Raw genomic sequence first — 13,338 nt, forward strand, 5'->3', positions numbered from 1 at the left:
ATGTACTCATTCGTATAATAACTCATTAGATTAATGGCTCAGGTACCCAATTGCACCATTGCCAAGTTATGTCAATTAAAATAGCCAAAATAACATTATTGACCATTATTGCATTATTGGTTTTTGCAATGGAGAGATGATTAAACATTTTTAAATACAAAATATTTTTGCAGAAACGAACAAACAAACAGACATTAAAAAAAAAAATGTTGACTATAAAAACGAGTAAGTCAAAGATATTCAGTGTGTGTTTTTGTGTGTTTCCAGTGTGATGAGCTGGCATCTGTCCAGGATGAATCCTGCTTTTGTTTGTTGTCAGGTGGGATTATTATGACCCTCCACAACTCCAAGTGGGATAAAGTGGAGAAGGATGGATGAAAGTTGTGTGTGGATCTTTGGACTTCTCTCCAGCTTTGGATAAAATCGCCTGAAATCAAACAGATGAAGAGTTTTCAGGGGAGCTGCAGCTCAGTGTTGGTGTGAGAGAGAGGCACTGTGTGAACTCCCTCCACGAATCCCAGCTTCAGTTTGGCAGGTAAGACTTTTCTCTTCTCTCCGACGTTGCTCCCATTCAGGGGCATCGTCTTCATTCATTTCTCTGCGGCTGTGAAAATCTCATTCAGTGCTTCCATTGAACAAACACACCATTCAGGAGTTTCCCTCCTTTGTGTCGCCGAGGAGCTCAAGACCATAAACTGCTGGAGACTGTTGCATAGATACAAAGAGTGTGTAGGAGTGTGTCTGTGTGAAAGAGGGAGGATTGCTGTGTGTGTGTGTGTGTGTGTGTGTGTGTCTGTGTGTGTGTGTGTGTGTGTGTGTGTGTGTGTGTGTGTGTGTGTGTGTGTGTGTGTGTGTGTGTGTGTGTGTGTGTGTGTGTGTGTGTGTGTGTGTGTGTGTGTGTGTGTGTGTGTGTGTCTTATTCATTTTTATTTCAGAATAAAAAAAAAATAATCATTAACATTTCAACCTTTGATAATTCCCTCCAGGAAGGCCTCGATCTGCTTCCTTGCTTTCATCCTTCCCTCTGTCTGCAGGAAACTGGTTCACCGCCCCTTTATATCACCCTCACCTCCCCCATCCCCTCACGAGTGTTGCTATGGAAACAGGTCTCCTCTGTCAGGTGGCTCCATGCTGAACCCCACGCCCGCCCCTCCTCTCTGATTTGCTCCGACGTCGTCTGGCATTCGCTCGGCCACGTCACGTCGGAGCAGCCAGTCCAGATGATGAATAGCTGCAGCGGATCTCTCTTGTGACCCCCCCCCCCCCCCCCCAACGCCTCTCGAGTCTCCTCCCCACACGGCTTTCATCACACCTCATGTGGTGACCATGATGAGAAGGGACAGGTGGAGCAGGTTCTTGGTTATTCTCAAACAAAACTGGCAATTGTGTTGTCATTATTAAGAAGAAAAAAAGCTGAATGACATCTTCATACAATAGTATTCATTATTATTCATTATTCATTACTCCAAATTACCCCACCGTTACTCCATTGATCTGTTTCAACTTCCGGATCGTTTTTACTGTCTTAAAAGACAAATTGAGTGAACCTTATCCCAATTTTAAAAAAAAAAGTCATATCTGAGATCTGATAGAAAGTCATTCACCTTGTCAAATGGATCTATACCACACTGAACATCCTCACTGAGCTCTTAGTCATTCATTTGAGTTTATTCTAATTATATTGAGCATTCTCAGTCTCCACAGTGTGGTGTAATGATCAGCATTCTTACCTCACAGCAATATCACTTCTGGTCTGAGTGCATGTCTGTGTGGCGTTGTTTGCATGTTTTTTCCGTGAACTTTCTTTTTTTTTTTATATAATTTTTTTCCTCTGAGTACTTCCTTTACATGCATGTTGGGTTATCTGGTGATCATGTGCGGCTGTGTGTGTTACTGTCGACTGCACACTGTCCTGGTCTGTTCTTTAATATGAGAGAATTGAGGAATGAAAAGTAATGCAAGCAAACGCAATGTCTCACACTTTAAGTCATGATCTAAAAGGTTGGAAATGTCAAAAAAAGAAAGGCTAAAATAAGTCTGAGGGTCAAAAACATGTCTGCACTTCTGATCTTTAAACTTTTTTTTTTTTTTTTAGCTGCTTCATAAAAGTGAACTGAAACTCCCTAAAGTTGAGAGATTAATATATCATATGAGCTATTAGTGATGTTGTGCTCACTGGTCTTATGGTATTAATATTACAAATTAATGTAATATTATCAGACTTTAACAATTTGTCATATTCAGTGTTTATGTTTGAAAATCCTTACCGGTAATTAAATTAACATGTCAGATAATGCTTGTGTGTATTTTCTTTCCATTGAAAAGATTATTGACAGAAGCTCTGCAGCACCTGATGAACTGAAGTGATTTCCCTCCTGTTGTTGTTGTTTCCTTGCTTTGTTTACAGATAGTGGCCAGGATGGCGTCATCACGACATCGGGAGAGACGCTCGGGTACAGGATGACACACACACACACAAGCGCACACACACACGCACACACACTACATTTGAAATAGCAGATTAGACAGGAGATTATAGCTGGACTCCAGGTTATACTTTGTTATGATTTTGAACCTTTACTGTAAAAGTGAGTTTATAAGTTTGATCATTATTGTACTGCTATAGTGGTTATTTGAAAAGCATTTCTAACGTTTCAACTATAAACCTCTTATAAAACACAACTGTTTCTTTTGTTTATGTTTTATTTTGCATCCATCCAACCCAGTGAATCTATTGCATCATGTCAGTAATAACAACTCCAAGTGTTTCTCTTTGTTCTCGTGAAGAGAAACAAGCAGAAGGAAAATCATTTAATTGAATTCTGACACAAAACCTTCAGCGTGGAGGTGTATTTTCAACATTCAAATTTTACTGATGTAGAATATATTCAACTTGATCCCTCAGCTCATATCGCAGTGTTAAATTGAATAATTAGAAATGAATTAAATTGAGGTTTGAACCAGTAAATTTGTTGATGTGAGGTGACAGGTGCTTACCACTGCACCACTTCCTTTGCTGCCTTCAGATTTTTATATTGTTGTCCCTTCTGTTATAAGTAGTTTGCTAAATTACTGGTTGGAGGGTAAAACACCAGGTCATAACTGCATTTTTTTGTCGTTGTTCAGTTAAGGTAACTGTTCAGTCACCATGTGGAACATTGTTTTATGAGCAGGCAACACACAACACGCAGAAATAAACAGCGAGACACTGAGAAATAGCACGAGCATCAAACCTCTACAGGAGGTGTGGGAAGGAAGGCCTGCAGAACTCAACTGTGACCGACTGGGTGTTAAGCTGCATTTATCAGACATTTTCAGAATCGTATTGTCACTTAAAGGTTATTATTTTATCTCACATGTGGCCCCCGGAGCTAAAATGACACGTGACTTCTTCAAAGTGTTTTTTTTTTCCCACTGTGCATCAGGAACATGTTTTCCAGGTCAGAAGACAGTGAGGGGCAGTTTCTTATTAAACCCTGCTGACACATTGATCCTCAAACAGCCCCAGGAGGCCAATCTCCATCTCCACCACTTCACATACTTTCACAGCGAATCAACTCAGGAGCATCTCTGTTTTGATTCCCTTTTGTCTTTCTCCCTCCCACGAGTGTTTCGTCCCTCTGAAGTCTAAATATGGCGCACGCGGGCTTTGACCTCCTGATCGATGACGCCCACTAAGGAGTCGACGTTGGTGTGTACTGTTGTGTTACGGGTCCTCGACACTGAAGATTGGCGGGAAGGAAATCGAGATCTTTTGTTCGATTCGAAGGGTATCCCTCCCCCCTCCCATCCTCTCCACCTTCTACAGAGGAACCATCGAGAGCCTGCTGACCGTCGGCATCTCCATCTGGTCTGGGAACTGTAAGGCCTCAGACTGGAAGTCTCTGCAGCGTGTGGTGAGGACAGCGGAGAAGATCATTGGGACCCCACTACCACCCATCAAGGACGTTGCAGACACACGCTGCCTCACCAGAGCTCACCGGATCCTTTCCGACCACACCCACCCCCATAATGGACTGTTCACCCTCCTGGCATCCGGCAAGAGGTTCCACAGCATCTGCTGCAGAACAAACAGCCTGAAGAACAGCTTCTTTCCCCTGGCCACCAGGCTTCTAAATGCCAAATAACATCATACTGTGCAATATCACACTGTGCATTTATTCAATTTTAATCTATCCCATTTCTCATCCTGCTCTTTTATTTATCGTTCATATGCACCTTATTTTAAATTTTTAAAATATATTTAAATACGTTTTTTTAATGCCTTTTTTACCGGTTGCTAAGCAACGACATTTCGTTGCCAGTTTTCTCATTGTGTGATGTACTGCGCAATGATAATAAAGAAAGTCTAAGTCTAAATCTTTTGCAGTGAAATGAGAGGAAATTGAAGGAAACGCAGCGATAAAGGCAGTGTTTGGTTAGAGGGATTTTGATATGAAAGAGAAGGGACACACACACACACACACACACACACACACACACACACACACACACACACACACACACACACACACACACACACACACACACACACACACACACACACACACACACACACACACACACACACACACACACACACACACACAGATGTGGTGCAGGGGTTTTAGGCGGCCGCTGCCCTCGAGGCCTCTGCCGACCCGTCCTTCCGGCAGGAAGTGTTTGAGGATCAATAAGAGGCGACGCCCTCACTCAGAGTAGATCCCTCTTTGTTTCATCATGGCTGCTCTGTGCTCTGTTCTGGGGCCGAAGCCACAAGGATGAGCTTAAAGATTTGTGTCGTCAATCAGTGAAACAGTCGTCGTCGCTTGTGAAACAGCGTCACTAATGTCACGCCTCTGATATTGCCCTTTTCGTTGAACTGTCTGTTATTCATTTGTGTACCTCAGGCCTACTTTGTGTTGGTGAAATGATCTGTAACATGATGACGTTCATGTTTAATCAGGGGCGTTTGTGGAAAGTTTGACCCTGGAGAGATGTCTCACAATCTGAAAACTGCGTGATGTTGACGGAAATCATAACCTTTATCAATGAGTATATGTATGTATCAACAAATAGCACGGATTCATGTCGGCTCAGACTTTGGCTGGTTGTACAACTTAAGGTTAAGGTTAAACTTGACATCTTAGAGATTTGTAGATTTTCGTTTCCTTGGAACATTGTTTTTCTTCTTTTTAAGTTCTTAATTAAAAAACACGAGAATATTCTATAACCAAAATCAAGTTGTACTATTTTAACATTTTCATGAAAACTTTTTGTTCCAAGTTTAGTCATGGCAGATGAATTCTGATCGTTTTCCCCGTTATTCCTTTCTTTCTCTCTTTCAATGTATTTCTTTTCTTTTCGTCTTTCCATATCTATCACCCATTAAGCATTTGACTCGCTCACAAACGATCTTTTTACCACGATGCTGCAAATTCATCAGTCAAATATTTTTGGGTGGCACTTTCAAACACTTTGTTTATTACAGAAAAAAACTCACCATTCACTGTAAAAACCATTGAAATCATCAAACCAATACACACTAACACAAAACCTGATCATCCACTTTAATGTTCTTTACAGGAATATTAAAGCCGATTCCAAGAAACACTTCACTGCACACCACTCAACACTGTTGACGCTTTAATCTCATGCTTTTGTTCAATCAGTTATCAACTGCTAATCATTGTATTTAATCGCATCCCAAAGAGTTCAGGGTTCTTGTGGCAGTTTTAGGAGGAAACATTGAGTTTAGGTTTTGACCTTCCAGAGCAGCTTGTCCTCTTTATACCACCTGTCTTGACCAGATTATGATTTCAGCCTCTAACCCGGTGGAGTCAATCGGCTCACGGGGGATTATAATGAAGGTATGCAGAGCTAAAGTCTCTCTGTCACTCACTCTGGAGTAAACATCACTGAGCCACGTGGAAAGTCTGAAGGGACAAAACAACATGAATGCAAAGACAATGGCAATGATTTTACTGTATTTATTGAAATGTTCATAAATCAAATGCTTTTTAATAGGGGGGAAAATTACATTGGAAACTAAATGAAACTAAATGAACTAAATTAAGTTTTACTAAATGAAGAGGGAAATACTCCCATTGTCCGTGTCCCTTTATGTACATTATCAGGCCCAAACCAAAGTATGTGCTCGTCTGTGATTTTGAAAGATATTTCTATATTTGAGGGCATCAAAGTCAATATAGATTCACCATTACATGCCAGATAATTGATCAAATGTCCTGTAAAGTGATGTAAAACAACCAAAATCACAAATATTCCACTTAAAAGTGTTGAGATGTTCATAACATATTGACTACTGGGCAACCACACAATGTGTTCTTAAAAAAAAAGTACTCACTTTTCAAATTGTTTTTGATAAATGCATCAATCAGGTGCTAAATAACCACAGAGAAGTTTAGAAGCTTCCACGGATAGATAGAAAAAGTGCTCGTGGAGATTTAAAACTAGAACAAAGAGTCACAAAGTGACCATTAAAATACACTATAATTACAAATATGTATAAAGGTATCCTACGAAGACACAAACAACCACACATTTGCAACGCAGTGACACAAATTGACGACAATGATCCTGAAAACACGGGATACGAGACTGAACATGGCCATATACAAAGCGAGAGGACCAGAAACATACATAAAACTGCAATAAAATATATGCTGAATGACAACAAAAAGGCACTTAAATGACAACAATGTGCAATATGATCAGAAATGGATGCCCAAAGAAAGGCTTAAGACAATCCCAAACCGATGAAAAAAGTTCACATGAAGGCAACAAAGACTTAAAAATAAAGAAACAAAAAAATACCGCAAATACACCTGAGACTATACATTAAAGACACAATTTGACCAAATATTGTTGCCCAAAGTGATCCTCGAAACAATCACAAGGATATGCAAAATGAGCATATTTAGAAATAGATGACATATATATCAATGAAAAATGGCTCAAAATTTTAATAATATGACCTGAAATGACTGCAAAATCAATTAAGACCACTGACAGACACATCTAATTCATATGGTGACATAATTACCACCAACTGACATAAAAAAGAGATGCTACATCACCACAAAGACACAATAACTGCAAACAGGCATAAAGGCACCATGAAGAGACACAAAATTACCACAGAGATAGAAAGACAACTAGTAGGTGTTACGAAATTACCACAGAGACACAAAACAACCACAAACATTCAAAGCAGACATTGACAATGACCACACATTACTAGAATTGACCTCATTGCACCCATCAATTATCAGCTTTTGACAGATTGTATGAAAGAAAGTGACATCTGGTCTTTTGACAGACTCTCCTGGACCCGACTCCTGGACCACCATCCACATCTGTCACATCTGTGTGTGTGTGTGTGTGTGTGTGTGCGTGTGCGTGTGCGTGTGCGTGTGTGTGTGTGTGTGTATGTGTGTGTGTGTGTATGTGTGTGTGATTGTGGTTTCAGTGCTGCTGTTAGGCCATTTATTTAGAGGCATGTATTCATTTATTAACACACATTGTTACAGGCACACAACACATCAATGTAGTACTCGGGTAACAATAAAAGGGCGTGGCTCCTTTAAGTGCAGTGTTGAATAGATCTCACACACACACACACACACACACACACACACACACACACACACACACACACACACACACACACGGAGGGGGAGGGGGGCGTGGCTGTTGTCAATTTCAATTTCACCACTGACAAAACCAAATGTACCAATATTACAGAGTGCATTCAAAATTAAATTGTGTGTGTGTGTGTGTGTGTGTGTGTGTGTGTGTGTGTGTGTGTGTGTGTGTGTACATACTAGAGATAACGCAATTGTTCAAAACCCAACATCAGATTTTCAAAATCATTTTAAATAAACTCAACTCAATCGATTTGACAGGTAAAAAAACAAAAAACTGCATAAAAGAACACGAATTAATTTTATGAATTCCCCTACTCAAGAAGCACATTCACATTTACCTCTTGTTGTAGCGTATTTGATATTGGTATAGCTATTCATTCTTTAAATGTTACTTACAATAACAACAACAACAACAACATATAACAAAATCGGTCAAATGTGGCAGCTTTGGATCATTGACTTTCTCTTTTACGTTAAAATCAATAAACGAAGACGAATAAACCAGCAGAAATATTTGCAACGTGCATCTCAAAACCTTTGAAGTCAAGTAACGTAAACACTTTATTTTATGGATGGATGGATGGATGGATGGATGGATGGACGGATGGATGGACGGACATTTATGAAGCTCAGTGGGAGGAGGAGGTTGGAGTATATCTTCGTCCCCCTGATACTAATCTCCTACTCCACCTCTGAGCTTTACCGTGAAGAGCTGGAGCGGAAGCAGCGGCGGCTGTGCGCTGTGGAGGCTGACGGAGCGGACGGAGCTCCGGGTCTGAGGCGCGCAGAGCGCAGCGGCCAAGCAGCGGCTCAGTGCGTCGAGCGGAGATGGAGGGAGCGCTGCCGGGCTGCGAGCGGTTGTAACCCGGGTGGAGAAGAGCAGCAAATGAGTCGGCTCCTGCACAGTGACCACGTCCAGGGCAGACCCCGGGCCGGGACCCTCTGACAGAGAGAGAGAGAGAGAGAAAGAGAGAGAGAGGGAGAGGGGGATCGACATGGAGCCAGCCCTGCATTGAGGTGAGAGCGCAGCCTTCTATTTCTCATTGAGCGCGTCTGGACCATCTTCACGTCTGATGAGGTTTTTCCTCATTACGCGGTGTGTGTGTGTGTGTGTGTGTGTGAGAGAGAGAGAGAGAAAGAGAGCAGACGCAGTGGTGAAGGGAGGCTCCAGCATCTTGATGTGCGGAGGAAACAACAACAACAAAACCTGGAGGCTGCCGTATTTGTTAATGCTCCGGCTCCTCGCCAGAACCCTGCACTCGGATCTGGTTTCTGGTGGTTGTGGTTAGAGAACAAGTGTGGTGGTCGTCATGGTGGTAGTCCTGGTGGTCGTCTCGCGGCTTGTTTGGTCTTTTGGAGCGCGTGCACGGTGCGCGGATGAGGCTTCCTGGACTCGTGCGGAGCGGGGTCGCGGTGTAAAGGGGCTTTTCCCCGATAATCCATCTAATAGAGTTGATGGGGTTGAAGTGCGGCCAGTGTCAGGACGGACCCGGGGCCTGGAGCGGTGCTGCGATCTGTGACATGGTGTGTGTGACGCGAGGCCCGCTCCCCACGAGCCGGATTCCGTGTGCGCACGCAGGACTCCCCATTCAGTCCTGGGTCCGTCAGCCATTCAAGCAGGAGGGTGCTGCAGATTCCCATTCATGAAATCCAGTGCGCAGCCTTCTCAACGATCCACTGCTGGCTTTAAATAGGCTCCCCGGGCCTGCAGCACGGGCCTGTCTTAGGCCTGCTATTGACTTTCTCTCACATATCTTTTTATAGGCTGCGCAAGACGGTCACTTAATATGAAGCAATAAGTCAGATTTTAACAAGATACCGTGCTGCTCTGATGTATACCTCTCTGGAATAAACTCACATTGTCCATGTGAGGCGGTGCGGCTTTGCTGCAGGTTGTGACTGTAACCCATCCAACTCAATGGATGACCCCCCCCCCCCAAAAAAAAAAAATTTAAAAATCAACCACCAACCAACTGTTATGCCAAGTGAAAGTTGAGTGAATGCTGGAGTTCATCATTGTTGATATATAAGATATATGAATACCACTGGCAATAAATAACGGCATTTCAGACAGTTTAATTTCAATGTCTCTCCATTTGGTCTGAAACTGTTAACACTTGTGGTTTAGAGGGGTTTTATTGCAGCAAATTCATCTCTAATATGCCCTCTGATGATTTGCTTTTATTTTGAAGTCTTCTCAGATATGAATGGAAAAAAATATCACACATCTAAAAGGCATCACCCTAATTCCCAACATTATTTTTCTTTGAGAAGCACTGTGCCTGACTGAAGATTATCACAGAGAAACTTTATTGCACAGGGGCCACGATGAAATACAAGAATATATACCCATCAAAACTGTACTATTCTATAACCAAATACTGTCATATTGTAGCAGGAACGTAGTGTGATTATTTTGCTAGCTTTGCATCACTGTAATTGTTGACAATTCAGAAAAAGCAGCTGCAGGGTACATATTTTTAGGATTACGTTGTGATCCAATTAAAAAACAAATAAGAATTACTGTTGGGAAATTATTTAAAAAGAATACTATAATATCATATAATGACATTCTTGTTTTGTGTAGCTATGTGTATGTTACATTCTATACAATTGCCATTTTACAGAGATGCAGCCATTCGTTCTATAAAATCCCAATTCTTCAGACCGGTGCTCTTATGACATGTCGTGCTACTGCTACATGTAGAGATGTACTTGTAGACATCCACTCCCATGTGGCCCAATATATGTCTGAAAAAATGTAGGGTCTCCATCTCATCTTCTATAGCTCCTTTATCCAAGTTTTGATCACTGGGTTCTGGAGTGTATTCAGTCTAAGCCTGGTTGAGAGGCTAATAGTAAAATAGTTCTCTGTGGCTTTATCGCAAGTGCTTTTATGTCGTATATTTGCTTACAGTTAATATTATTGTGACGGAGCTTCTCTCTTGTCGCGATGATGAAGTGTCGCTCTGAAGTACAACAGTTAAAGTGACTGAGGTGAACTTAGAGGTTTGCCTGAATTGGCCAGGAGAAAATTGCAGATGAATCCAATCTAGCACATTATGAGATCCGAAATCTGGAGGATATCACTGCTGATATCATCGTCATTTGCATTTCCTCTGTCATGACTTTATAGTGAAGGCACAGTGTTTCCGCGGCTGAATTCTGCACTGTGCCAATACATGCAAGTTTTGCTTTGTTTCAGTTTAGCTTTAATGACTTCATTTGCCCAAAGATGATCAATCGATGCTTTAATAGGCAATTAAATACCACTCTGTCTATGTATAATCACACAGCATGTAATTCAGTAAAACACCACAAGCAGCCAAATGAAAACCAGCAGTGTCTCACTCGTACACGGATCAGCCATATCATTATGACCACTAATAGGTGAGAAGAATAACACTGATTGTCGTTTCTTCATGGGTTAGTGGGTAGGATGCGTTGGTCAAGTGGTCATTTTGTACTCAAAATTGATTTGCGAGAATTAAAAAAGTGGAAAAGTGTGTGACTCCCCAAATTGCAAATTGTGATTTTACGAGATGATTGAGTCAGAGTGTCTACAAAACTGCAGCTCTTGTAGGCTGTTCTGGTCTACAGTTGTCAGTTTCAAAAGTGGTCTCAGGAAGGAATTATGGTCAATCTGTAAAGTGGCCATCGATGGCCAGGGCTTGTTGATGCATGTGGTGTCATGAAGAGCAAACCTCGCAACTTACAGGATCTGAAAACTTTGATATTCTGCTGTCAGATACCATGGCTCATGATGTTGTGGCTCATCATTGTAATCATATTTGTATTCAGTACAGAATCAGTGACACCTTAAATGACCAACGTCCAGCTCCTAAAGGACGTCGCAGCTTTTTTTCTGTTTGATATATATTAGTGTTGCACGACATCTCTGATTATCATGATATCGAAACGCCAAATATACATGTTGCACAGAAAGGTCAGTCATGCGACAATCAAGAAAAACAACAAAAAACAACAAAGTCAAGCTTTGCTTCTGAAACACAGGTGGGAACGCCAAATGGGCGTGACAGAAAACAAAACCAACAACAGACGGTGTAACCTAGGGGAAAGAGAAAAAGCACTGTTATTTCAATGAACAAATCTGAAAACACAAAGGCATTCATTGCATCTGCTTTATTGATTGTGATTTATAAACTAAAATGATTAGCTTATTTCAATTTGAAGGATTGATACGGAGTAGATAAACAGTGTTTGTTCAACATATAAGAACCAAACAAAAACTTATTATGACTAAAGAAGCGTCGTATTGTATCATCTTACAAAGGGGTCGACTGTACATGTAGCTCTCGCCACCATTTGTCTGCCTTATCCTTACTTGACTTGTTTTTTTGTTGATTTTCATCCGAGCCTTCACTCTGTGCCTTCAGATCAGCAGCTCAGTGAAACACTCCATGTTCACAGTGGTTGTACAGTATTTCCACCTCCATGTACAAACTCCACGAGAAGGCCCGTGGTCATCTGTGGAATTAGTTAGACCTGTTGGCTGAGAGACAGGAAATAGAAGCCAGGAGCGTAACGTGCGTCTCCCACGCGCTCTGTCCTTTATCGCCGGCTGCCATATGGATGCCTGAGCTCACTCAACATTTACATGGTCACTGCCTGCCGGAGGAAGCACGAGGCCGAGAGAGACGGGACGGCCTCCGTATATACGACACGCTAATTTATGGAGTTAATATTGAGGCGATGAAGCCATTCTATCTTCATCAGAAGTGGCTGAAAGGAGGGGGGGGGGGGGGGTAAATACAGGTAAATTGGTGAGCACTGCACAGTGTGTCTGTCTGCAGATTAAACTCAAGTGATTACATCCTCAGGAATACTCCCTCATCATTTCCCCCATAGCGTTTGGTTTCTTATCATCAGTTTGCATCTGTCTGCCTCCAAATAGCTCTCATTGAGAGGTGCTGGTGGGCCATCATCATCATCATCATCATCATCATCATCATCATCATCATCATCATCCTCATCATGCCCCCCCCCCCCCCCCCCCCCCCCCCACCTGGTGGTCGCAGCGATGCCACTTTGGGTCTGTTTGAAACTCTCACAGAGAAAGTTCAGGCCCATTGAGGAAGAGTGAGGTCATCAGCGGTCAGGTTAAAGGTCACTGACCTGCGGCTCCAGTGTACAGATCTAAAAGTAGGTGGCTGTGGGTTTTTTTATCACTGCCGACCTCTAGTTCTGCTCTTTGTCCTGCTGGAAAGTCTGATCTCAGTCTCTCATCGTACGTCTACCGTGTCTGATCTCTTCCTCCTGGGGTGTTTTATCTCTATCGTCCTTTCTTTTTCACCAGTGTTCGATCTGATGTTCACTGGCACCTTCTGTTTGCTTCTATTACTTCTGGGACTCCACACACCTGCATGTCTGCTGTAATACACTTTATTTTGACTTCTGTGGGTGAGTCAGGGTTGGTTTGATTGTCATTGTCTGCTTTTATTTATTTTTTTATTTTTTTAATCACAGAACAACAAAAACAGGCACCTTGTTCAGTTGATCTCTGTCATTAATGATCATCCTTCATTTTGGGAGTACTTTTTGTAATTTCTATCCTTTATTACTGTCAAATCAGTTTTAATATAAAAAGACAATTCCCAGGCCATTCCACTGGGACATGTAACAACATCAACAAGTCAAATCAGTTTTTTAAAAGGTTTTAGATTTTTAG

At 41.8% G+C, this 13,338-nt stretch overlaps 1 protein-coding gene across 1 annotated transcript in view; it reads left to right on the forward strand.

The window, feature by feature from the left end:
- The first annotated feature begins 8,417 nt into the window (after positions 1–8,417).
- sh2b2 (SH2B adaptor protein 2) overlaps positions 8,418–13,338 on the forward strand; it is a 28,545-nt gene continuing 23,624 nt past the window's right edge. Inside the window, exon 1 of the mRNA XM_080506951.1 lies at positions 8,418–8,666. The gene's annotated coding sequence lies outside the window, so the exon portion shown is untranslated. The remainder of the gene's footprint in view (positions 8,667–13,338) is intronic.

Source organism: Blennius ocellaris (assembly GCF_963422515.1).
Source record: "Blennius ocellaris genome assembly, chromosome: 2".
Taxonomy (NCBI): Eukaryota; Metazoa; Chordata; class Actinopteri; order Blenniiformes; family Blenniidae; genus Blennius; species Blennius ocellaris.